This window comes from Giraffa tippelskirchi, chromosome 2 (assembly GCF_054371585.1).
Source record: "Giraffa tippelskirchi isolate mGirTip1 chromosome 2, T2T-mGirTip1v1.2.pri, whole genome shotgun sequence".
Classification (NCBI taxonomy): Eukaryota; Metazoa; Chordata; class Mammalia; order Artiodactyla; family Giraffidae; genus Giraffa; species Giraffa tippelskirchi.
In genome coordinates this window covers 22747864-22775127 of record NC_137276.1, presented here as the reverse complement: position 1 = coordinate 22775127, position 27264 = coordinate 22747864, and the positions used below count along the sequence as shown (strand labels likewise).

The window sequence follows — 27264 nt, the reverse complement described above, 5'->3', positions numbered from 1 at the left end:
TGTTGTTTGTATTTTGATATAACAGAGTATGGAAGAATGCTGAATAGAAAACCTGTAGGTATCTCTGCTGTGTAAGACACAAGCTGTGTATCCACAGACAATTTATTTAATGTCTTTGAGACTTCCTCTGTTAACTCATAAAGTGAACTCTCTTTCAGTGTTTGCATAAGAATAAATGGCACAAACATTAAATAGACCCTGGCTACCTCTTTATTTAGCAACTGTGTTCTGTGCCCCAAGCACATGTTTTAAATGTAAGTCTTCATAAGTATCTTTTGCTGTTGGTGATGTCAATGAGGCATATGCTGACAACAGAGATTTATTGAAAAAAAAAACATTACTCACAGGACATTGTCTTTAAGAATAGATCCAGTCTTAAGAGATACTGTCTGGAATGAGCATTGCCTTATTATCTGAATATCATATAGAAGCTATGCACATGTGGTTAATAAAACACTAGCTCCAAATAAAATTTGGCTTCTGTCTAGTTTTTTGTTTATGCTGCATTTTACTTTGCCTATGTATATGTATGTTTATAGTCTATATATGTATATATACATGCATGCATGCGTACTAAGTCACTTCAGTCTTGTCCGACTCGTTGCAACCCCATGGACTATACATATCCCGCAAAGCTCCTCTGCCCATGGGATTCTCCAGGTAAGAATACTGGAATGGATTGCCATGCTCTCCTCCAGGGGATCTTCCCAACATAGGGACCGAACATGCATCTCTTGCAACTCTTGCATTGCAGGTGGATTCTTTACCCCTGAGCAACTGGGGAAGCCCATATATACGCATATTTCTCTCTATATAAGTATATATGCACATACACAGTCATATATACATACACACATGTGTGCATATATGTGTGTGTGTGATTTGAAAAGCAAAGTAAATTAGCTGGTTATGATAATGGCCCAAAAGCTAGCATGCTGATTTTGTGTAAGAGCATGCATGCTTAGTCAACTGTTCAGTCATGTCTGACTCTTTGCAACCTCATGGATGGTAGCCCACCAGGCTCCTCTGCTATGAATTTCTCTAGGTAAGAATACTGGAGTGGGTTGCCATTTCCTTCTCCAGGGGATCTTCCTGACCCAGGGATTGAACCCGAGTCTCCTGCATTAGCAGGATTCTTTACCATCTGAGCCACTTGGGAAGCCCAAATGTAAGTAAATAACTCTAGATTGTACAGGCATAATGCAGCAGGCCAATTTTTCTCAGTAGAAAATACAGAGAAATAGTTATAATATCATCTCTACATGGCTTTTTATTTTTATTTACAGCAGTTTTTTCCCTAAGTAAATTTTATCCAGCTATTGTGAAAGGAACCACTCTTTCTAGGACATCAAATGGTGGCATGGTGTTTAGCCAGGAACATGTTGGGGGTTGGTGAAATAAGCCTGGTTGTTATAGTGTTTTACAGATTATTTATATCAGTTTGACATTCATATGTTGAATATCTACTGTGTATTAAGAGTTGAAACTCTTCTCTGAGTTGCCAGCAGTTGCTATGCCTATATTTATTACATAGCTGTTCACCTATATGATGCCCTAATTCTGTTACTAGGTGTGAACTCAGGGACCAAGGTGTCTTTGGGTATATAACAGGTTCTGTGTCTGACTCTTCATCAGGAGAAATTTGAAGAATTATCTGGAAGTTTTCTGTGAGCCCCAGAATTAAGGTAGCTGCATACCTATCCCTGGCTGTACCTGATCTTTGAGCTGGGTTGTGGGGTACACATACCATGACCACAGAATATCTGGGCTCTGGGAGCAAGTGACTTTGTGTCATACTTTATGGTTTTAACAACATCCTTAAGGAAAGAAGAGGGGCCTGAAGATAGAGGAAGAAAATATCAATTGTATCTGAAGTTAATATCTGCGTACTCTAATAATCAGTCTGGTTTGGAAAACTTTCCGATTGTACTCCCTGAAGATTATTTTTAAAGGAGTTATTGAAAGCATTCATCTCCCTTATGTACTATCATTTTACTGAGGTTTAATTTTGGTTGGAGTCCCAGGGGCCACAGTATATATTTACATGTGATTAAAAATTTTAATGAGGCTATTATTAACTCTACCTATGCAAAGATGTCAGAACGGCATGACAGACAGTACCCCCACAAATTACTCTTTCCACCCTTCCAGGTATTTAACTGATGCAATTAGCAGATTAAATTTTTCTTCTGGTGGAAAAGTAAAGTTATACAGCTCAATAGCAATGGGCTAAATAAATGTACATTGCAATGACAGAGTGAAACATTTATTAAAAATTAAGTTGTAATATTCCCTGGTAGCTCAGATGGTAAAGAATTTACCTGCAATGAGGGAGACCCAAATTCAATCCCTGGGTCAGGAAAATCCCTTGGAGAAGGGAGTGTCTACCCACTCCAGTATTCTGGCCTGGAGAATCCTATGGACAGAGGATCCTGGTAGGCTGAAGTCCATGGGGTTACAAAGAGTTGGACACAATTGAGCGACTTGCACTTCACTTGTAAGAGTCCACCTAAGCCTTCATATAATACTCCTTGAGAGTTTTTAATACTTCATGACTTCTTCCTGTTCCCTTCTTTTCCTCGCTATTGTTTCTCTTCCTACTCCTCTCTTCCCCACCTCCTTCTTCTACTTCTCTAACACACTGATAAAATTTAAATGTGCACCATATACTAAAAACAGCATATACTAGGCTAAGCATTTTACTGATATCTCTTTTATTGCTCAGAAAAATTACTGTGAAGTAGGTATTACTATAGCCTACTATATCCATAATCCAAATGAAAATTAAAGCGTTCTGCAACTTGCAAAATGCTAAAGTATTTGCAAATGTGAGAGACGGAGTTGTCTTTCTAAATCTAAAGTTTGGACCTTTAACCATAATTGTATATCACCACTCATCTAAAAGCATTTCCAAACTCTAATGCACAGGGTTTGGTACATGCTGAAGTGATTAATGAGCTTCATGTTTTATCCTTGAAAACAGTAGCATTAATGTATAGAGAATAATATTTGGTTATTAATACACAGAAGAATTTTTTCTTAACCAAAAGCAACAAATCAGTGTCAATATTGGAAAGAAAGTCCAGGGAACTGATGGCTAATTTTTAAGAAACAGATGAAACAGAGAAAAGTGCTTTTGGAAGGCTTGATAAGATGAGGGGGAAAGGTTAAGCAAGAGACTGATGCTTTTCTTATTACTGTTGCTAATAAATCTTTCAGTGCATTTTAAAATTTCTCATTACATGAAGTATTTAGGGAAAAAACAAGGAATTAAAAATCGGCTAGGAGGGATGGGACCTTTTGATTCCAACTTTGATTCTGTAACTGGAACTGGACTTATGTTCTTATTTTTAGCCATTAAAAAGTAGAAACAAACATGTGAAATAACTGTTTTCAGATATTGACAAACAGGAAATGCAAAACTATGGTCTCTGATAGATGGGAAAGCAACAAATGTCAGTCCTAAATTTGTCCCGGCTAGCAATATTTTGAAGATCACAGTTTGAGTGTGATATTTCAGTACTTCAGTGTTGAATTCTGAGACCCACGGTAGACCAACTAGATCTAAGGGACCCCTCTACTCAACAACAGCAGGATTCTCCAGGATAAGCCATATATTGGGCCGTAAAACAAATCTTAATAAATTTAAAATGCTGAAAAAAATATGTTGTATGTTCTCTAATCACATTGAAATATAATTAAGAAACAAAGACAAAGGGGAATTTGAAAAAATCACAAATATGAAGAAATCAAACAACACACTGCTATGTAACCAAAGATTTAAAAAGTGAATCAAAAGGGAATCAGAATACTTTGAGATAAACAGAAGCAAAGATACAATATAGCAAAATTTTTGATATAGCAAAAGTGGTGCTTAGAAAGAAATTTATAGCTATATATGTATACATAAAAATAATAAAACAATCAAAATCAATTCTTTACTTGTACCCTAAGAAACTAGTAAGAGTACAGTATACTAAACCAAAAAAAAAAAAAACAAACTGAAAGAAAAGCAATAATAAAGATTAGAGAGGAAGTAAATAAAATAAAGAATAGAAAAACATATAGGAAATTAGTGAAACAAAAAGTTTGCTCTTTAAAGAGATCAATAAAGTTGATAAACCCTTAACTAGATGAAGAAATTATAAATAGAAAAGATTCAAATTACTAAAATCAGAAATGAAAGAGGAACCATTGCTACTAACCTTACATATGTTAAAAGAATTCAGTTCAGTTGCTCAGTCATGTCCGACTCTTTGCGACCCCATGAACCGCAGCATGCAAGGGCTCCCTGTCCATCACCAACTCCCTGAGTCCACCCAAACCCATGTCCATCGAGTCGGTGACGCCATCCAGCCATCTCATCCTCTGTCGTCCCCTTCTCCTCCTGCCCTCAATCTTTCTCAGCATCAGGGTCTTTTCCATGAGTCAGCTCTTCGCATCAGGGGGCCAAAGTATGAGAGTTTCAGCTTCAACATCAGTCCTTCCAATGAACAACCAGGACTGATCTCCTTTAGGATGGACTGACTGGGTCTCCTTACAGTCCAAGGGACTCTCAAGAGTCTTCTCCAACACCACAGTTCAAAAGCATCAATTCTTCTGCACTCAGCTTTCTTTATAGTTCAACTTTCACATCCATATATGACCACTGGAAAAACCCTAGCCTTGACTAGACGGACATTTGTTGGTAAAGTAATGTCTCTGCTTTTTAATATGCTATCTAGGTTGGTCATAACTTTCCTTCCAAGGAGTACGTGTCTTTTAATTTCATGGCTGCAATCACCATCTGCAGTGATCTTGGAGCCCAGAAAAATAAAGTCAGCTACTGTTTCCCCATCTATCTGCCATGAAGTGATGGGATTGGATGCCATGACCTTAGTTTCCTGAATGCTGAATTTTAAGCCAACTTTTTCACTCTCCTCTTTCACTTTCATCAAGAGGCTCTTTAGTTCTTCTTCACTTTCTGCCATAAGGGTAGTGTCATCTACATATCTAAGGTTATTGATATTTCTCCCGGCAATCTTGATTCCAGCTTGTGCTTCCTCCAGCCCAGCGTTTCTCATGATGTACTCTGCATATAAGTTAAATAAGCAGGGTGACGATATACAGCCTTGACGTACTCCTTTTTCTATTTGGAACCAGCCTGTTGTTCCATGTCCAGTTCTAACTGTTGCTTCCTGACCTGCATACAGGTTTTTCAAGAGGCAGGTCAGGTGGTCTAGTATTCCCATCTCTTTCAGGATTTTCCACAGTTTATTGTGATCCACACAGTCAAAGGCTTTGGCCTAGTCAATAAGGCAGAAATAGATGTTTTTCTGGTACTCTCTTGCTTTTTCAATGATCCAGCGGATGTTGGCAATTTGATCTCTGGTTCCTCTGCCTTTTCTAAAACCAGCTTGAACATCTGGAAGTTCACAGTTCACGTATTGCTGAAGCCTGGCTTGGAGAATTTTAAGCATTACTTTACTAGCGTGTGAGATGACTGCCAACAGTGTGGTAGTTTGAGAACTGTGAGGTAGTTAAAAGAACTAAAAAGGAATATTGTCAGCAATTGAATACTCCAAATTAGTTAAACTAAGTGACATTGAAAAACTCCCAGAATGACACAATGTACCCAAACTGTAAGACTTATATTCTGAAATTTATAAAACTTTGTAAAATAAATTAAAGACATAAATAAATGAAAAGACATATCAAGTTCATAAATTAGAAGACAATATTGTTAAGATGGTAATAGTCTCCAAAGTTATCTACAGATTTATGTGATGCTTATCAAAACCCTAAGAGCCCTTAATTTTCCCTAGAAATTAAGAAGATAATCTTAAAATTCACGTAGACATGCAAGGGGAAGAGTTACCAACAGAATCTTGAAACAGAAGAACAAAGTTGTAGGACTCATACTTCCTGATTTCGAATTTAATAAATTCACAATAATCAAGACTGTCATATTAGCATAATGATAGATACAGATATAAAAATAAGAGTTCACAAATAAATCCATATATTTTTAGCCAATTGATTATTGACAGGAGTGCCATAAAATTCAAAACTACAATGAGATACCATGGGGTCCAAAGAGTCAGACACAACTGAACATGCACACACTGCTGAGTCTGACTGTAGAGATACATGCCTCTCATAACTGAGCAAATTAACTTTGGTCACAGAGCTCAAGGGGAACAACATTAAGATTAGAGATATTGGGAAGCTTTCGTCATAATCCGGATAAGAGAAAATTAGGATCTAAACAACAGTTCTGAGGATGGAAATAAATTATACTCAATAAGAGGCCGGAATAGTGTCTTCAACTATAGTTCCTACCCGCTCTTCACATAAACTTTGGCTGACTGACTGGTTTCAAAAATCACAAATTGCCAACCTCCCAATGAGATTTTTTTTATCTGTAAATTTATTGCTGAATAATTTCTGTTCTTAGTAAGGTTATTTCCTCATAGTTCCATATTTAGTTACTCTGCAAGATATCTCCTTTATGTATAAAATGGATTCTTCTATCTCTGAGCTGCTAAGCTAAGTAGCATTCTTTTTAATAAAAATATTACAAATTTCACAATAATTTATGGTGAAGAATATACCCCATTAAGGCATTTCCCCACACATGAAAATAAAAACCCTTGCCTGTTCTCAAGGCTTGTGTGTGTGTGGGGGGTGTTCCTCTGATTTTAGAGGCCATGGGGCATAACTAGACCTGCCCAGGAATAACTATTCCTGCTGTGAACATTTTCTTTGCATTATGACTTCATTTTTTGCTGCAATATAATGCGTACACACCAATTTTCAATTTCTCTGGGAACATTATTTGGTGCCCAAGGTTAGTGTAACTGCCAAAAGGATTAACAACTCAAGAACCAATGTACAGTTTCCTGCCTAGAGTATTCAAATCATAAAACTATGTCTACTGCTACTTCTCATTCTCATTGAAAGAAAAAAAAGTTCTGTTTGTGCAGGTCACTGGAAAAAGAAGGTGCTCACAAAACATTTCCTAATGACTACAAAGCTCCATATCAGTAGTGTAAATACCTTGTGAGTACCCACAGGATATTTTGGCTGGAAACAAATAAATTGGCAGTTAAAAAAAATAGAGGGGAATCATTAAAACAAAGAGTTTTTATAGCCAAGATCAAAGATCTAGGACCTCTTTTTAAGACTGCTTTGAATGGTTGTATAGCTTATTTACTGCACAAAGATAATAGGTTAAGGGCTTGGTGAGTAGGAGTTGTGAGGCACTCTGTAATCCCATTGATAAAGTCTATGCTCCTGTGGCAATCAAAAGAGGTATCTTTATTTTAATTTGCACAATGGTGCTATATGGATCAGCACAGGCTGAACTTTACATTTCCAAATCAGTTGGTAATTTGTTGTCTTAGTCCTTGTGGGCCACTATAACAAATGTCAGAGACTAGGTGATTTGTAAACAACAGAAATATATTTCTCACAGTTGCGGAGGCTCCAAGTCCAAGGACAGGGTGCCAGCATTGTCAGGAGAGGGCCCTGATCCCCATGGCAGGTTTCTTATATCCTTACTTGGCGGAAAGGGCTAGGGGGCTCTGTGGGGGCCCTTTTATAAATGCTTGAATTCCACTCATGAGTGTTCTGCCCTCCTGACCTAATCATTCCTCACAGTCTCCACCTCCTAATATCATCATCCTGGTAGGTTAAGAGTTCAACATATGAATTTTGGAGAAGACACACATATTCAGATCTGGGTCTCCTGCATTGCAAACAGATTCTTTACCATCTGAGCCATCAGAGAAGCCCTATTAAGACCACAGAATTTACTAAAGAATAATTTAGCCTTTTCTTTGTTTTTTACTTGCAAGCACTAAAACAGTAAGCTGAGAACAAGACTATCATTAGATCTTACACCTAACAGAACCATCAACATGCTTAAGATGATCTCTCTTTCTCTGTTACCCCCACACACCAAACACATTCCCATTTCTCTCTGTATATCAGTCTCATTCTTCCCTCTTACCTCAAAGAGCTTTTTACACATGGTCAATCCCAGATTGATGGGCGTTTTCAAGTTTCACATCTTACAGATGTAAATAGAAAAACTGACCTAATGATCTCCCTTGTTCCAAGACCAAAAACCTTGAATATGAATAGGTGACTCATTTATTAAGTTCAAGTCAAGGTCCTGTCCAGATTCAATCAAATATAGGCAGTAGGTATATATATCAATAGGATCCTAGGGGAAAAAAATCCTTTTAGAAAATAAACAGTTTGGGCTTAGGAGGAACATTCCAAGGGGAAGTAGATTGCTATTCCAATAAAGATTAAAGATCGGAAAAAACAATTAAGTACCACTGAAGCTGCATAAATTAGGAAAAGCTCAAATCACTGACATCCATGGATTTACCTTCATTAATCAAAGGATAAAAAAGACTAGCCTGCCTTACTCACTCATCCAAAGAAATCAGTAGCTTTGGCCTTGAAGTTGCACTTTGCAACCTAAATCTGAAATCTGTCTTTTTACATTTTATTCTATTTATATCCTAGTCATCCCTACCCCCAGTTTCAAATCAAGTCTCACCTTCTATAAATATTATATTCAATCATTTCTCCATTCCCATAAAACTAACAGCTAGATTCTCAAATCATTTTCCTTAATCATAAATGATCTTGTATCATTCATTAACTGTTTGGAGATTATGGTTCGTCTCTTCTACAAGACTGAAAACTCCATAAATCTTTATTATAATGACTATTATTGGTACACTAACAATTAAAATTACCTCCATTCTGGCTCCTGCAGCTTATAGCACAATGCTGAGTATGCTCTTGGTAAACACATGAATAAGAACAAATTTTGGGAAGACAAAGTTAGCCGTAATTAAACAAAGTGCATTTAACATCCTAAAAGGAAGCAGAACAGATGAGTGGCAGGGGCATGATCTCTTTCTTGAGACATAAATGGCTAGTAAATACTGAATTATACTGTTAAGAGATAAACACAGAATTGGTAAAATACTCCATTAGTAATGAGCTCAGAGTGAGAAACCAGAACTCTGTTTTTCATCTTTCTTATTAAGCAGTAGTTAATAAATTTTCAAAGATAATTTACTTTCTAGAAGAAGACAAGTTTAAACCTTAACACAAAATCCCGAGTCTGAGACTTGTCAACTCAGACCATGAAAATGGCTGGCATACAAATTTATTAATTCCGACTGATTGAAATGAACAGCAATTTGAATTGGGGAAAGTCCCAATTATGAGGTGTAATTAAAGGCTACAACAACTAAAATTTGAATTAGCAAAGTATTACCAAAAAAACATTCAAGGAAAAAAATTCTTTCTTAGTGAACTAACCATTGATATTTGCACATGGAAATTCATTTCTTAAGATATAATTTATGTTCTAAAAATGACTAAATACAACTTGTATTTGGAAATAAGAGACATTTTATTTTATACTTATTTATACTATTTTTTGTTGAATTGGTTTAATGTTATCTCACATCTGTATTTCATATTTTAAAAATCTATTCACATTTATTCATGACCCCATTAGTAAAACTAAAAAAGTGATTATGATTCCTTTTCAAAAGTAAAACATGTAAGCTTAAATATTTCCTGGCACTGGTTGCAATATGAATAGAGTGCACTGGAACCAGAAGTTCATAAACACAAGTTCAGTTCAGTAGCTCAGACACATCTGACTCTGCGACCCCATGGACTGCAGCATGCCAGGCTTCCCTGTCCATCACCAACTTCCAGAGCCTACTCAAATTCATGTCTATCGCGTTGGTGATGCCATCCAACCATCTCATCCTCTGTTGCCCCCTTCTTCTCCCACCTTCAATCTTTCCCAGCATCAGGGCCTTTTCCAATGAGTCAGTTCTTCACATCAGTTGGCCAAAGTATCATAAACACAAGAAATCTTTCTAATACCTCTAATGGGGTAACTACTGACCTAAACAGTACATTTCCAAGTCAGTAAGTTCTGAAAAAATAAGATTTTACTATATTTTGAGTTTTTCAAGAGAAAAATTATGCTGATGTGTTAGCAGAAACACACTGACTGAAACCACCCACCTGACTGGCACCATAGTAACCATTTGTGTGAGTTATTCTACAATAGGAGGTCCTGGTAAGGAACAAGCCATCACCAACCAGAAGAATTTGAGAAAGGTCGAAAGGAGACACTGCGTGTCCTACCATCCTCCCAGATTCCTCCTCACTGGAATCCGTCTTGGCTGAGCAATGCCTGTGCCACTAGAAAAGTCTGGAGTCAGAATGATTGGCCAGGGACAATCTGGAAACTAATCCCATCACCATAAACCCCAAGACCCTGAGACACATGTCAGAGCAGTTTTCCTGAGTTCCCTTACCTTGCTGCCCTCCACTCAGGTGCCCCTTTCCAATAAAGTCTCTTGCTTTGTCAGTATGTGTATGTCCTCATTCAATTCGTTTCCCAGTATTAGATAAGAGCTCACTTTCGAGCCCTGGAAGGGATCTCACTTCCTTCAACAGATGGGCCCAGAGAGGAAACATCTACCTAGACAAAAGGCACCTCACCTCCCCTGGATTAATGCGCATAGATGTTAAGTGCAGTGGTTGGGGGTAGAAAAGAAGTGAAGCCCCTCTCAGATTAGGCCTGAGCTTGACTGCAATGTTAAAGTTATGCCTTTTTATTGTTTACCTCTTGTGTCTGCAAAGATATTGCAAACATACTCTGGAACATCTTATGGAAAAACCCAAATGAACTTTTTGGCCAACCCAATATATAGGTGTTAGATACATGGATACATTCTCTCTCTCTCTTTCTCTTTCCCCCCTACTCTCTCTCCTTCCTGAACTGACAGGATTACATATTCGAAACCACATGGACAAATGGATAAACTTTGGGAGTTACACTGAAGAATCCTCCCTGCATCCCCTTTAATGAACATCACTTTAGAAGAGGGATGTTTATGGAGGAAATCAGATTTACTGTGTGCATTCAGCAGTATATTTAACTGGTGGCTGTCTGTGCAGGTCCAATTAACTCTTTTAACAATATGGGTGAAATGAAGTTATTGGATTATGTTTGTAGCCAATTATAATTGTTTTGCTTCAATACTCCCTCTTGTAACCTTATTTACAGTTAAGAAAATAACACTGAAAAATAGTTCTTAGCATGGAAGGAAAAAGCCTAGGGAAAAATTAGAACAATTTCTTTTCTCTGGCTCATGAAATATGACCTGTTAGCTATGTTTGGGCATAAAGGAAAGGCTGCATTTGAAGAAATCAAAAATAAAGATGAAAGATATGTAATACTTTGAATATACCTCATTATCATTATTATCTCTATCTCATCATGAAAAGTAACATTAATAGGATACAACATGATAAGAAGGAAGGAACACAAGGCTGGGACCATGTTGACCAGAGTTCTAATGTTAACTTTGCTGCCTAGTGAGTCACAACTTCTCTAAACTTACTGTCTTGCATCTGGAAAGTGGAAATAATAAGCCAGATGCCACAATGATCAAATGAAGAAATGCACATGATGGGCTTTACAAAGTAAAACTCATAAACCGTTGATTATGAAATAGTGTTGAATAATAGGTATTCCTTCTGAAGTTATTTTAAACTACAGTACAAGGAGATTTTATTACATATATTAAAATTCTTCCTAAGGCAATAATAAGATAATTGTTTTAACTAGTCATCCCTCTTCCTTACCTCTTGCAAATATACTGTGAATGTGAATGGGGTTTTCCAAAGGCATAAATAAGTCCATGACAATTGGAAAAGCAAATTGTCACTTTGATTGATTCTGTAAGAAACCAAAGTCAAATGTCAAAGACCAGGCAAATGAGGGATTCTGAGCACCAGGACCTGTTTTAAAATGTCGATTTTATATTCAGGTATGGTCAGGGCAACAGATCAGGAGAAAATTGCCATTAAAAATAGTTTGTTGCTCACAGTTCCCAGGAGAAGGGGACATGCCACATACCTCAGGGCCACAGGCAGAATCAACAGGGTCAGTCAAGGGGCAAAGGAGGCAATCTTAGGAATAAACAGAGTCTCTCTCAATCTCTCTCTCTCACTTATGCACATACAGGTCCAATTTCTTTCCGAAATACTTCGAAGGAATTTGGAGATATATTCACTTACCTTTAAATGCATCAGAATATATTTCTTAAAAGAGAGATATTCTATCACATGACCAAAGCACAATTAGCACAATAATGAAATGTAATATTATGTAAGAATATTATATATTATTCAAGTTCAGTCCATATTCAAATATCTTCAACTTTTACAATGATTTTATTTATAACTCTGTCTATGTGACTGTTCCCTGATCCAGCATATAAACCAGGATTACAAACAGCATCTAGCTGACCTGGTTCTTTGGTGTCCTTTATTCTGCAAAATTCTTCACACCACCCTTGTCTTTCGTAAACTTGACTCTTTGAAGAGACTAGTGCAGTTAATTTGTGTTTGATGTTTCACTCATAAATAGATCCCTGTCATGCATTTTTGACAACAAAACTGTGTTGGTAATTATTGTCCTTTCCAGTATAAGTATCTGATACTGATTTGTTCCATTTTTGATGATATTAAATTGGTTCAGATGGTTTGCATAACTTTTTTCCCATTTGAAAGTTCTTATTTTCCTGCATTCTATTTAATACACAATTTGTGGGGAGATATTTTTTATTTTATGTGGACATTCTGTTCCTGATTAAATTTTCACCTACAGTGAATGCTTAGACAGAAAGTATATTTTTCAAGGCATGTCTAAATCTATTTAAATAATATTGTAGGACTCTATTTCTCAGTGAAAAATTAATCTTAATACAAAAAAAAAACAACAACAAAAAATGGAAACCTTTCCCAAGCAGAAAAAATAATAGCTAAAAAAAAATTAAACTGCACTAGATATGTCCCCAAACCAATTACAAGACAGAGTAAAGCTGGATAACATTTTATATTCCTTTGAATCCTAACATACCACGAAATTCTCCAAGTATAGGAAAAAAAATTTAGTATCCAAGTGGTTTTCTTTTCACTGTGTGTGTGTATGTTTAGTCACTCAGTCATGTCTGGCTCTTTGCAACCCCATGGATATTCCCTGTCCATGGGATTCTCCAGGCAAGGATACTGGAGTGGGTAGCCATTTCCTACTCCAAGGGATCTTCTTAACCTGGGGATTGAACCTGGGTCTCCTATACTGCAGGAGGATTCTTTACCATCTGAGTCACCAGGGAAGCCCTTTCTTTTCACTAATTGTCACATTTTCCCTACCTAATGCATTACCATGTTTATTTAACTATATTTATAATCCATCAAGTCACTAAATCTACATTATAAGAGATGTAGATAGTTAATGCCCCATCATCATTTTAACAATTCTCTTTATCCTCCTATATTTTAGGACATTGAGAATGCAAACCATGCTTACTCTCCTATGTATCCCTTGTACCTATCGTAGTACATGGACCCTAATTAGCTCTCAATAGTACCAGGTGGCGCTAATGGTAAAGAACCCACCTGCCAATGCAGGAGATACAGGAAATATGGATTCAATCCCTAGGTCAGGAAGATCTCCTGGAGTAGGAAATGGCAAGCCACTCCAGTATTCTTGACTAGAGAATCCCATGGACAGAGGATCCTGGCAGGCTACAGTTGATATGGTCACAAAGAGTTGGACATGACTGAAGTGACTGAGCACGCAATGAAGGAATAAACAAACTTAATAACTTTATAGTGTTACCTATTTTCATGTCTCTAGACACAGACAGACTTACCAGAATTTTAAACCCATAAATCAGTTCTGAATGCATCATAAAGTGCCATGCAACATGAGAGGGATCTCTTAACATTCAAGAAGGAGACATACAGAAACCTTTAAGAGACACTAGATCTGGGGACACCGTCAATCAACACGGTTTCTTTGGCTCTTGTCCCCACCCATTGACACAGACGAAAATGTCAGTTCCTGTCTAGGTTTTATTCATTTATATCTGGAAATTCCCAGCTGAGGCCTCACATGTCCTTGAACAAATTCTGCTACAACTGGTCTTTCATCGTTCTTTGCTATCTAGGAAGTTGCTTGAGAGGCTAAACATCTCTCTTCTCTCCACAAGGACAATATTGTTCACTGGGTTCATTGCTTTCAGGACCTTCAAAGAATATATTTTCTCCTCCTGGCAGCTCAAGGCATAGACCACATGGCCTCTACTCTCAGGCTTTGCAGTCGAAATATGATATGCTGCAATCGTAGAGCTCCTGGAATTTTGGAAGTCATCAAGCAAGCTGGGTCCTGGGCACAGGGATTTTATTTACGCTAAACTTTGCCACATGATTATCAATGGAATCTTCCCTTACTCCACAATGTCTTACAAAACATGTTATATAAGCAAATCATTTTATTTTTGATTAAAGCACATCTCTATATAGGACCCAGATATGAGTTCATTAGGGCTGCACTAGCGGGCTACAGTCCATGGGGTTGCGAAGAGTTGGACATGACTGAGCGACTTCACTTTCAGGGGCAAACTATATAGTAAAAACCATGTTATTCTCCGTATTTACTGTCTTCCCTGAGAGTTCTCTCCTCAGATGCAACTTGGTCCCATATGTAAACAGGCAACTGTTGAGATGCCCTACACATCAGCCACCCATGTCTAGACATGTTGGAACATGAGTTGTTGGACTGACCTCAAACTCAAATTGAAAACATTTCTACTTATAATTTAGTATTTTTCTATGTCAGAGGGCTTATAACTATTGATTAAATTATTTTATTAAGAAGCATCATTCTGCCTCAGTAGAATTCTATTGGCATTTGCCAGTTGAAGGATATGGAAAACCAGGAAATAACAGACCTGTATGCTTCTGTGCCAGTCAAATCCTGGCACCAGAGAAGCCAAAGAGGTAAGGGCATAGAGCCAAAGTGAAACAATATTGAAGAATCTGGCCTAAGATGTGACTAAGTAATATCAAGGGATCCAACAGTCTCCTCCACTGTTGAACTTCTGACATTAGCAAGCATTCCAACACAGAAGGCACATGTCTATCAGCCACTGGCATTAACTCATGAGTTAAGGACTGTCCAGATGTGTCCTCTAAACTACTGATTCCATCCAGTGCTTCTTTCTATATGATTCCCTACGTAGGAATTTCACTTTAATGATATGTGTTTCTAACTTTCATCTGACTTTGATGAATCATATAGACTCTTCTCTTGCCAGATTTGATCTATTCTCACTTTAGCTTTTTTCCCCACACTCTGCACAGCTTTGGCTAAAAGGCACTCTTGGTCCAGCCTTGACATTTGTAGCTGTCACATTTTTTTCTGCATACTTACCAGCTAAGAAACGTGGATGGCAGTATTGCTATTTATAATGATGCTGACAATGTTATCTATGGGAAAGTCCATATTATCATGAGCTCCTGAAGGTAATGTGGCTCTCCATAAGTAAGCATAGAGAAGTCCCTCTAGAATCTGTATCATCTGGCCCTGCTGACCTCTCTAGATACAGATTTCCCATGCCTCTCCTTAAACTCTACTATTTTGCCACACTGAGTTACTTAATGTTTCCTATTATGTTATAATCTCTTTTGTCTCTGTGTTTTATACTTCTCACTAGAACCCTTTCTCCTCCTTACCCCTTGGTGCCTCTCAATCTTCACCATTCTTCTTACTAATCTGAGCTTCAAGTTCTCCTCTTCCCCCCAGAATTCTCCAGTTTCCTTAGATGAGATCACATCTCCATCCAGCTTTCTCAGTAGCACTTACATCTTTGGTAATTGTGCATTTGTTTTCATCTCTGGTCTGTGAGATGCTGAAGGAGCTGGTATCCCCCAGTTTAGGCGACTGCATAAGATACAAAGACACAATGGATATGAATAAAAAATTATGCTTTTATAATGCTATTGCTCCGATAATTTCTAATTAACCAGGGCTCTTTGTTTCCTCTATTCCATAGTGCTATTCCTTTTCATAGGTGTTAACAGAAAATAAATTGCTATCGATGTGATTGTTACATATAGTGTAAGACTGGCCATTAAGCTCAGCTCCATGCCAACAAGGTTTAAATACAGTGAACTGTAGGGAAGAATTTCCAAGAAGTAAACTAATTATTGCTACATGCTTTGCCTAACAATATTTCTGCTTTTCTTTGCCTTATGTTTCAAGTTTGTCTATATCTTTAATGCACAACAATCACTTGCACACCAGTTATTTGTTCATCTGATAGTTTGGTTAAAAATGCAAACAAAAATGAAGCTGGAGAGTTGATGAGAGGCTTACAATCAGGTAAAAGAAAAAGAGGGGAAAAAGGAGAAAGACAAGAAGGAAAAAGGAAAAATAATTTAAAAAGTAGTGAAAAGTGAGCTGACTCTGCCATTTAAATATAGCACTGGAGCACATACATGTTTATGATAAATCATTTATTCACTGGTTTTGGGAAATTCAGCCAAATGATTTTTTCAATAAGTTTATTTATCTATTTTTTAACTTTACAATATTGTATTTGTTTTGCCATACATTGACATGAATCCACCATGGGTGTACATGTGTTCCCCTTCCAGAAACCCCCTCCCACCTCCCTCCCCATCCCATCCCCCTGGGTCATCCTGGTGCACCAGCCCCAAGCACCCTGTATCATGCATTGAACCTGGACTGGCGATTCGTTTCACATATGATAATTTACATGCTTCAATGCCATTCTCCCATATCATCCCACCCTTGCCCTCTCCCATAGAATCCATAATACTGTTCTATACATCTGTGTCTCTTTTGCGGACAGCAAAAGACACAGATGTATAGAACAGTATTATGGATTCTATGGGAGAGGGAGATGGTGGGATGATATGGGAGAATGGCATATATATGTGTTAGGACACCGAACTAGCCCATTCCAGGGACAATCCTCTCCTGATGAAGAGGTTCTGTGACGAGAAAGATACCCAGCATTCTTTTATGTTACCTGGTTACAGAGTCTTCCAGTACCTCAGCTCCTAGAGGAATTTCAGATTGAAGTCAATGATTGCAGTAAACGTCATTGGACATGTCAACATAAAGATTGTCCTTGAATGCAGAGTTCCACATTTCTGTGGACTGTAAAAATTGCTGAAGAACAGATTTCTACATGTGAATAGAATATAGCTCCAGTGCTATGGATGCAGCATCTCTTGTGTGTGTTTGTGTTAGTCACTCAGTCATGTCTGACTCTCTGTGATCCCATGGACTACAGCCCACTAGGCTCCTCTGTCCATGGAATTCTCCAAGCAAGAATACTGGAGTGGGTAGCCATTCCCTTCTCCAGGGGATCTTCCTGACCCAGGGATTGAACACATGTCTTTTTATGGTCTGAGCCACCAGGGAAGCCTCTTAGCTGCTTTATATGGGGTGGAGCGCTGATCCTGGGGCCAGTGAAGAGAGTATGCTATGGTACAGAGTAGTAAATACTTATCTTAGTTCCATAAATTATATAACAACTCGATGTAGGTTCCCGTGCAGAATATGAGGTTTCTAGACTATGAATTTCATCAGAGACTAGAAGTCTGTGCTGTGTGCTTAGGATCAAGTACATAACTGAACACTCTATTAATATTTAATAATTATAAACTGAATTAACTTCCTGTGGTGGCCTTGACTTTATAAGGGAGAGGTATTGCCCCTGAAAAATTGTTCTGTGTATATACTTTGTTCCTTTCTACCAACTTTATCCACAATACTGCTTGATGTCACCATATTACAAATGTGGTAATTTTATTGTCAGTGGTAAGAGCTGAAAAATCTCTCAACAAATCACATTATTTGGGGGTTGACAATCATATTATAGAAAAATCCTCTAAAAGCCTTAGTCGGTCAATCAATGCTGAGCAAACTGTGGGCACTGAGGGAGTGACAGGCTCATCACAAGACAGTTATTGCAGAAAGATGAAAAAAAAATCAAATCAGAGACCAAAGCTGCCATTGTGTTTGTGTAAAATAAATTTATACTACCATGAATATAAAAAGAAATTCTAATCTGAGATTTGCTTGCTCATGTGAGGCCCTCTATCTTTATCTCTTTCTCTCCTGGCCAGTTCTATATTTGCCCATTGTGTTTGCCTCTTCCATGGGTCCATCCCAACATTTCCCATTGCTTCATTATTTAATACTTAGGGTAATCATATAATTAAACTAGGAAATTTGAGATTACATAAGGTGTTATTAACAATTACTGCAAGGAAACAAGGGTAAGCCATTACTGTCTCTGGACAAACTTAAGCATATAGCCCCTATTTTCCATAGAAAAGAGCAATACATGTGGAATATATATGCAACACCTCGTTTCTATGTTCTCTTGATTTTTGATTACCATTTCATATATGATTGACTTGGGTCTTAATCTAAAATGTAACCTTCTATAAATGGTTAGATAGCATCACTGACTCAATGGACATGAATCTGAGCAAATTCCAGGAGATAGTAGAAGACAAAAGAGACTGGTGTGCTGCAGCCATGGGGTTGCAAAGAGTTGGGCACAACTTAGTGACTGAACTACAACAACAACAGAGAATAAGACCTGGTGTTATCCCTTTTGTTGTTCCAGTCCGTGCTTAACATTCTGCTAGCAGGTACAGAGCAGGTACATAGTGAATGTCTAGTATGCGCATTTAAAACAATATAAATGGTTCATGCTGATGACCACATACCCGTCATTTTTAACCTTAACTATCCATTAGAATAACTGGAAAAATTACACACACATCTTGATCCCAGCTCCAGATATCAAATATTCTGATTTAATTTGTCATGGGTTTTGGTTTGAGTGTCAGAACTTTTAAACACTGTCAGGTGATTCTGATTTCCAGCCAAAACTGTGGACAAGCCCCAGCGAGGTCATTTGTCAAGCACTGTGGTGATGAAAACACACACTTTGTGAATGAAAAGGCTAGGAAAGGGCAGCCGTACGGACCCATATAATATTAGACCTAGAAACTATGTCAGAATTGCAGCAATATTGTTAAGCACTTAGACTTCAGAGCCAGATAAATGCAAATTTAAATTACTCGAATAGGATAGAATGACAAGGAAAGAATAATCCAATTCACTTCCCCCTAGAAAACATTAAAAGGTGATAAATTACCCAATTCCCTCTAATTATTTAAATTTAAAATAAGCTTGCTTATGGTCAAACATAAATCTAAAATTCCTCTGAAAACAAGATCATCAAAGTCCTATACATCCAGTAAATCATTCTATTGCCCCTGTGATTGTATGACTTTCCTCCAGATGTTAGCACAGGGCAGTGTAGAAAAATGGCTGTTGTAAAAATGGCTATTTTTACTGACTTCTCATCATGGAGATGTTAAAGCAACAGAGGCTAGAGTTCTTGCTTACTGTTTAAATCCACTTGTTTGCTTACCATTTATCCCATTTACTGATCCACTTAATGTTTTCCACTCTAACCATGCCACCTGACACCCCTCCCCCATATACATTTTGGCCACTTACAATTACTGTTTCATACTTCTTTCTACTTTTGCCAAGGAAACCTTCCCTTCCTGTCCCAATTATCCTTGACTTAAGCTGACAGAGGTACCACTTGTAACATTTGTCTCCCCATATTATCATCTTTGATGTCCATATCTCTTTACCTCCGTAGAGTGTGAGATTTGCAAGGGCAAAAGGCATGTTTAATCCCCTACATTTTGAATGACTAGCAGAGAGCTGGCCTATAGCAAGTGATTAGGTGTTGAACAAGCAAAAGAAAGAATAAACATTTATTATGCAATATTAAAAGGAAGAGCAAAATACAACTTGAATTGCTCACAACTAAGAGAAAACATTATGTCTGCTTATTGACGATGATAAGGAAAAGATCCCATGCAGAAATATAAAATATTGATATTTTTATTTTATTAGTTGATACTTTTATCTTTTCCCTTTGCATGAAAATAAAGCAAAAAATTGCAGAAAAATGGCTCTCTCACAAGGCAAAAGGTAATTTATTTGCTCATTTGTATGAATAAAGGGAATAAGTTTGCTTAGTTGAGAAACTTGAAGCCTTCCTGCTGATACAGAGGATGCAGCAACATTTAGTTTCTGCTGAGAGCAGACAGGAAGGAAAACACAGCTTGGAATCCAGCAGTCTTTATCATTTACTACCTATAGGCTGTTGGAAAATTTCAAATATTTCTGAACTTCTATGTTCTCATTTTTAAAATGATTATAATGATGCCTGCTTCATTTGTCTAAACTGTAAGTGAAGCGATCAGAATAGTTCAACACATGAGGCAGATAAATCTTTTGTTTTCTTGTCTCCTAAGTCATAAGAGAAAAAAGCCAAATTGGAAGAAAACAAAACAAAACAAAACGGAAAATCAGTTTCTTTATATTCTGTGATTATGTTGCTTAATTGAAATATCACCAAAGTACTTATGATTATAGTAAATAAGTATGTCAAGTGAATACCAAGTGAAAACATTTTTAATTAGAATTTTTTACTATAAATAGATCCATTATATAGATAGATCGATCAATGGATCTGTTATGATAAAAGACAGTGTCTTTCTCTGCTAAAAAAAAAAAAAAAAAGTCTTCTTTATTTTCCTGTTTGGTCCAATATTTAATTCTGACTATTGAGGAGAGATCTTTATTATGCCTCAGAATGTGTGGTTCTTATGAGTCCTGACTTTAATTCCTTAAAGTACAGCTAAAAGGAATCCAATGACTCTAGTTCCCCTCACAAGGCAAAAAGGAAAAATTAATCTCATCAGAAAAGCAGTAAGAGAAAACTCAATAAATAAAATGTCTCCCAAATTCTCTAAGTTGGTAGGACTGTCATCACAAAGTACCCCAGACTGGGTGACTTAATAGAAATTTGCCTCATGTTCTGGGGGTTAGGAGTCCATGATCAAGATGTCAGCAAGTTGGTTCTTTCTAAGGATTATGAAGGAAGGACGTGTTCCAGACTTTTCTCTTTGGCATGTAGATAATTTCTTTCCCTTATACCTTCCCTCTATATGTCTATGTCCAGATTTTCTCTTCTCATGAGGACAACAATCATTTTTAATTAGGGGTCATCCTAATGACCTCATTTTACCTAATAACCTTTATAAATACCCTAACATCAAATAAAGTCACATTGTGAGTTATAGGGAGCTAGAGTTTCAATGGTGGCTCAGGCAGTAAAGAATCCGCTTGCAATGCAGGAGACCTGGGTTTGACCGCTGGTTTGGGAGGATCCCCTGGAGGAAGGCATGGCAACCCACTGGAGTATTCTTGTCTGGAGAATCTCCATGGACAGAGGAGCCTGGCGGGCTACAGTCCATGAGGTCACAAAGAGTTGGACTCAACTGAGTGACTAAGCACAGCACAGAACTTCAACATAAACTTTTTGAGAGAAACACATTTGGCCCATGTACTAATTTTCTTCTTTTCATTTGGATCATTAGCAAAGTGTAAAGACGTCATCAAATGCAGATTTTAGTCATTTTCATCTTAGTGTGAATTTTATTCAAATAAATTTTAATATTTAAATATAATTTTGGGGGCTTCCCAGGTGGTGCTAATGGTAAAGAGCTTGCCTGCCAATGCAGGTAGATGTAAGAGACACACACGGGTTCCATCCCTGGGTCAGGAAGATCCCCTGGAGGAGGGCATGGCAACCCACTCCAGTATTCTTTCCTGGAAAATCCCATGGACAGAGGAGCTTGGCATGCTGCAGTCCATAGGGTTGCACAGAGTTGGACATGACTGAAGTGACTTAGCGTGCAACATGAACTTAAATAAAATTTTTTTTGTAAATATAAATGTAAGTGAATGAAGTTTTGTCTTTTAAAAGATAATTTGCATTTAGCTGTGGAAAAGATTTTATCTCTGCTTAACGTAAGACTGTGAAATATAGATTTTATTTCTGCTTAATCAAATAGCTAAATGATAAATAACATTACATGAAGTGTTCACCGTATTTTGAACACTGTGAAAAATCACTTTTTAGGAATCACCTCAGTAACTTGTGTGCTCACAGGAACAATGAAATGTTAGTGGTAGTTTTAGGAACATCTCAACCTACAGAAACAGAGTTAAAGAGATGGGAAGCACACATTCTCCAAGTGGGTCACTGAGTGGGGTTTCTCCTATATCTACCCCTTGATTCCTAGACACTTATGTTCAGCATTAGGGTATATAGCATCATACAATGATCAATACTTTGTAAGACTTTTGGATAGTTGTGCTTGCTAAAGGTCTGTAGGCAAGGAACCACAAACCATAGTTAGAATGTGTGTCAAATTTATCAAGAGGAATTGATGCACTTTTTCAGGATGGATTGAACTCAATCTAATTGAATTGCCACCTAGTGAATGATTTATATCTTTGAGGGTTGGTGTGATACTGGAGCTCGCCATTTGTTTCTGTTGCAAATTGGACATCTGTTGCAGCGGCAATAGCTAGATAAGTTTTGGTGAGCGCAAGCCCATGCTGTTGGCCCTGGGTGGTCTCCATTCTGGTCATTATAACTTCTCCACTCATGTACCTTTTATGCTAGCAATAGTGTGATCAACCAATTGACTTTTGTCCACTTGATTATTTAGTGACTTTTGAATGAGAGATGCATTGCAACAGATGTTAGTTTGTGATGTAATGGTCTTCACATTTCTACTCTACAAAGTCTATCCGTAGATCTCTTCTCAAGACTTCTTGTCTGCAATTCTCTACTCTTTCTCCTTCTAGGCCCCAGATCAACCATTTGGTCCATGATTTCATACAGCCACATCTCAGGCCACATCATTTCATTAAAAGTGTATTATGATACTATATATCTATTATGATGACCAAAATCTGGAATGCCAACACCAAATGCTGGGGAAGATGTGGAGTAACAGGAAACTCACTCATTGCTGATGGAAATTAAAAAATGGTGCAGCCACTTTGAGACAGAGTTTGGTGATTTCTTACAGAATTAAATATACTCTTACCATATTTTCTAGCAATTGTGCTCCTTGGAATTTACCCAAATGAGTGAAAAACATATGTGCTCACAAAAACCTGCACATGGATGTTTATACTAACTTTACTCATAATTTCCAAAACTTGGAAGCAACCAAGATATTCTTTAGTAGGTGAATGGATAAACAAACTATGGTACATTCAGACAACGGAATTTTATTCAATGATAAAAAGAAATGAACAATCAAGCCACAAAAAGACATGGATGAACCTTAAATACATTATTACTAAGTGAAAGAAGCCAATCTGGAATAGCTACATATGACATAATTCCAACTATATGACATTTTGGACAAGGCAAATCTATGGATACACTAAAATGTCTAGTAGTTTCTATAGGTTGGGGGCATGAGGAGGGATGAATAGGTAGATCATGGAGGATGCTCAGGCTAGTGAAAATACTCTATATGACACCATAATGATGGATACATGCTATTACATATTTGTCCAAACTCTTAGAATGTACAACACTAAGAGTAAACCATAATGCAAACTATAGATTTTGGATGATTATAATCTGTCAATGCAGGTTCATTAGTTTTAACAAACCACTAATCTGGTGGGGGATGTTGATTATGTGGAGGCTATGCATGTGGGGGGGTGGCTACATGCATACATGGGGAATCTCTGTATCTTCCTTTAAATTTTGCTATGACCCTAAAATTACTCTAAAAAATATAGCTCTGAATTTAAAAAAATGGATTCTAAGGTATATCTCTTATAACTTTACCAGTGTGAATAATTCCTCTTCACTTTTATCTTTCCAGTTCACTGTTGTGAGTCTGTAATGTATTTAAGAAGCATTTCAGTATGCCTCAATATACTGCGCTAACTTGCCCTTGGATCAAGTGAGTACTTTTCTTTATTTGTTGGCTGGTCACCATAGGTATCAGAGAAGGCAGTGGCAACCCACTCCAGTACTCTTGCCTGGGAAATCCCATGGACAGAGGAGCCGGGTAGGCTGCAGTCATGGGGTCTCAAAGAGTCAGACACGACTGAGCGACTTCACTTTCACTTTTCACTTTCATGCATTGGAGAAGGAAATGGCAACCCACTCCAGTGTTCTTGCCTGGAGAATCCCAGGGATGGCAGAGCCTGGTGGGCTGCCGTCTATGGGGTCTCCCAGAGTTGGACACGACTGAAGTGACTTAGCAGCAGCAGCACCATAGGTATTAGCAGAGAGTGAGGTAATATAGCAAAAGTGGTAGATAACATGGGTGTCTGGTAAACCTTATTAATCTGCTTACTGGTGCCTGACTCCTGCCTAATCTTGTATATACAATTGTTATCTAGTAATGCCCACACTTGTTGCTGAGTCAGAGGGAAAGCAGCTCATGACCAGTAGTTATGACCATGTGGTTATGTAATGTCATGGCCTGACTAAAGAAGTATAGGGGGTCTATGCTTTGGTACTTTTACTGAATCTGAGTATAAAATCTATGTGGTTTATTTTCCTATTGCAGGTAAATGTAATACTAAAAGATAGGACAGGTCATAACTTACACCACATCCTGAATTTTATTCAGTGCCTTTATACACATTAGGACCCACTGTAGTTTTTATGTCACTTGGTAAATGCACTGAACTAATTTTGTTATGTGTGAAATATGGTGCTTGCAGTACCTGAAGAGGATTGTCATGTTGTAAGTATTTCTTAGTGGTAGGAAGTGGAAGAAGCAATTTTTTGTACTTTATTTTGGAGCAGATATACTGTCATGTCCACTAGAGCCCTGAAAACTTCAGTTTTGTGTTGGTCCCTAAACTGTAGACTTTACCTACCTGTTTGGAGTATATATGTCTACCAAAGTTTCCAACATTTTTGCTGCCTCATGTTCATCTGATACGGTTAACAACATAATAACATAACATAGTAGAAACAACATGATATTCTAGAAAATCCAGACAGTGAAGATCATTTGAAATGATATTATACCAAAAGGATATTATACCAAGAGATAAGAAAATGAATGTAGCTTACCCAGTGGCTCAGCAGTAAAGAATCCACCTGCAGTGCAGGAGCCACAGGAGATGCAGGTTCGATCCCTGGGTTGGGAAGATCACCTGGAGGAGGGCATGGCAACTCACTTTAGTATTCTTGCTGCAATTCATAGAGTTTTAGAGAGTCAGACACAACTGAAGTGACTAGCACTCATGCACGCATACTTTTATTACCCTGCATGAATGCAAAACATTTCTGATACCTCCTCTTGGCAAGGATAAGGAAATGTGCATTTTCCAGATCAATGTGATACTATGTACCTGAGGCTTTTCAATCTACTTTAGCAAAAGTACCTCATCTGGCATAGCATTTGCCATTGAACCTATTACTTTGTGGAGCTGGAACACTTCACTGCCATATTCCCATACCCATCCATTTTTGATGGGGCCGTTAAAAATGGATAACATTGGAACCATCTCCCCTGCATTCTTTAGTTCTTTCAGGATCATGGTCAGGGTTAGGAAGCAGAGTCTTGAAAGTAGTTTCTTAAATTTTGTCCCCTAGGTCTCTCGTTTTCTTCACGCTAGTCCTGGTCCTACTTGAAACACAATACTGTTTTTAATTTAAAATCTTGGTCTACTTCTCTTTCCTCACTCTGGCAGCCCTTACCCCACAGTCTAATGCATTAACAGAAGGTCCTGCCAACAACCACACTGTTCATTCTATCCATACATTTGAGGACTAGGGAATGGTCAGTGGGAATGAGTCATACCTTTCTCTACAAGGAGCTCTATAATGACATTATTAATCCTTGGACTTGAATGTCAAAGCAGATCCTACATCCAACATTCCTCAAAAAGCCTTGGAACTCTTTATCCAAATGAAAAGTTATCCAAGTTTATGGTCTTAATTCTCACTGAGAACAAGGGACTCCATTACTGTATATGTTTGTGATGTTACATGATCCTTCTTTCCTTGGACTCGACCTCTTCACCAGTGTGTGATACATCTGAAAATTGACTCAGTTTCATAAACTGGGCAAAGAATTGTGGTTTGTGATTACTGTCTCTTCCCTTAGCCCCTTGATTGTCTTTGATCTCTTTTGATTGTACCGATTGAGCATTGCCCTTTTATCCTGCCTAATCCTTTCACCCCCAGAAATACTGTGCTTGACTAATATTAACTTCTTCCATACTTCTCTATGAGTTAGGCTGCCTTGGTTGTCATTCAGACCTTATAACTCATTATGATCATTGTGTTTATCTTTCTAAAATTTCAGTTCTGTAGCAACCTAGTCCCTGCAATTTTGATAGCCTATCATTCCATTGCTATTAGGCAGGTCAGTTTTATAATAGTGTCTCCTATCATAGCCTTAAACAACAGATGACCATGGCTGTGAACTTTTCAGTAATGACTGGGTTCCTTTCACCAACACATTCATTATCTCTTTGGAACAAAAAGTCCTCTAGCCCTCTCACAGAACAAAATCTGTTGCTTTTTTAATGGCCTTTCATAGAATGTACACTTTAGTATTTCCACATCTGAACATTTTAATCTTTTTTTCCCAATATCTACCTCAGCAGCCCTGACATTTCTACTTCCATTATTACAAGAATGCTTACATTTTTCAGACTTTCAAGAGCCCTTCTAGATGCATGTTAGCACTGTCTCCCAGAATCTTTGTTAGGGTGTTAAATCCAAACAACGTTCATTCCTGTCCAACTCTATGTTCGGCCCCTAGATGAAGATTCCTCATCATCTAGTCCCACATGTAATTTCCTGGCTACTGTCAGTTTGAGCTGGCTTTGTTCTGCAACTCCTGCAGCTCCATGGGGTAAAGTATTTTTCCCACTTTTAGCCTAGACTTCCCTGACTAGTGTGTGTTGTGACTGATGTTACACATTGGTCCTCTGGCCAGTAAGGGTGGTGAAGCTGAGTTCTCAAAGGGTATTTATATTGTCTTATAGAGCAGAGGACTTGTCTTTACTTTCAAATGACTAGGTACATTGGCCTTTACCAGAGAAAGGTGTTCTACTTTTGCAGTTTAGGTACTTGTGTGGATCCAGGTTTATGAGTTTATGTAACCAGATAACTCCAGCCTAATACTGAGACTCTCACCAGTTTTTGCAGTCAGGGCTCTGCCCCAGCAAAGCAGACTTGATATTTTTGAGAATTCAACCTTCTCTGGAATCTTCTGTTTCCCTTATATTTGAGTAGCAGACTTGATCCTTAGTTATTTTCTGTACTCTAATTGCAAAACCAATAGTCCTTATCCTCAAACTGGTGATTAACTGCCCTCTGAATTTCACTTTGCTGTCTTTCTACAATACATTGATTAGCCCTAATCACAACCATCCTG

General features: G+C 37.7%; 1 long non-coding RNA gene across 3 annotated transcripts in view; it reads right to left on the bottom strand.

Annotated features, from left to right (window-relative positions):
- LOC145539474 (uncharacterized) overlaps positions 1-27264 on the bottom strand; it is a 473974-nt gene that overhangs the window by 238871 nt on the left and 207839 nt on the right. The window contains exons 2-3 of one of the 3 annotated variants that reach the window (XR_014077844.1): positions 24945-25027; positions 15758-15835 (exon numbers count right to left, since the gene is read on the bottom strand). This is a non-coding gene — a long non-coding RNA (uncharacterized LOC145539474). Of the gene's footprint in view, positions 1-11688; positions 11783-15627; positions 15836-24944; positions 25028-27264 lie in introns of those variants that run through there. The other 2 variants (XR_014077843.1, XR_014077845.1) reach the window with 2 other exon arrangements.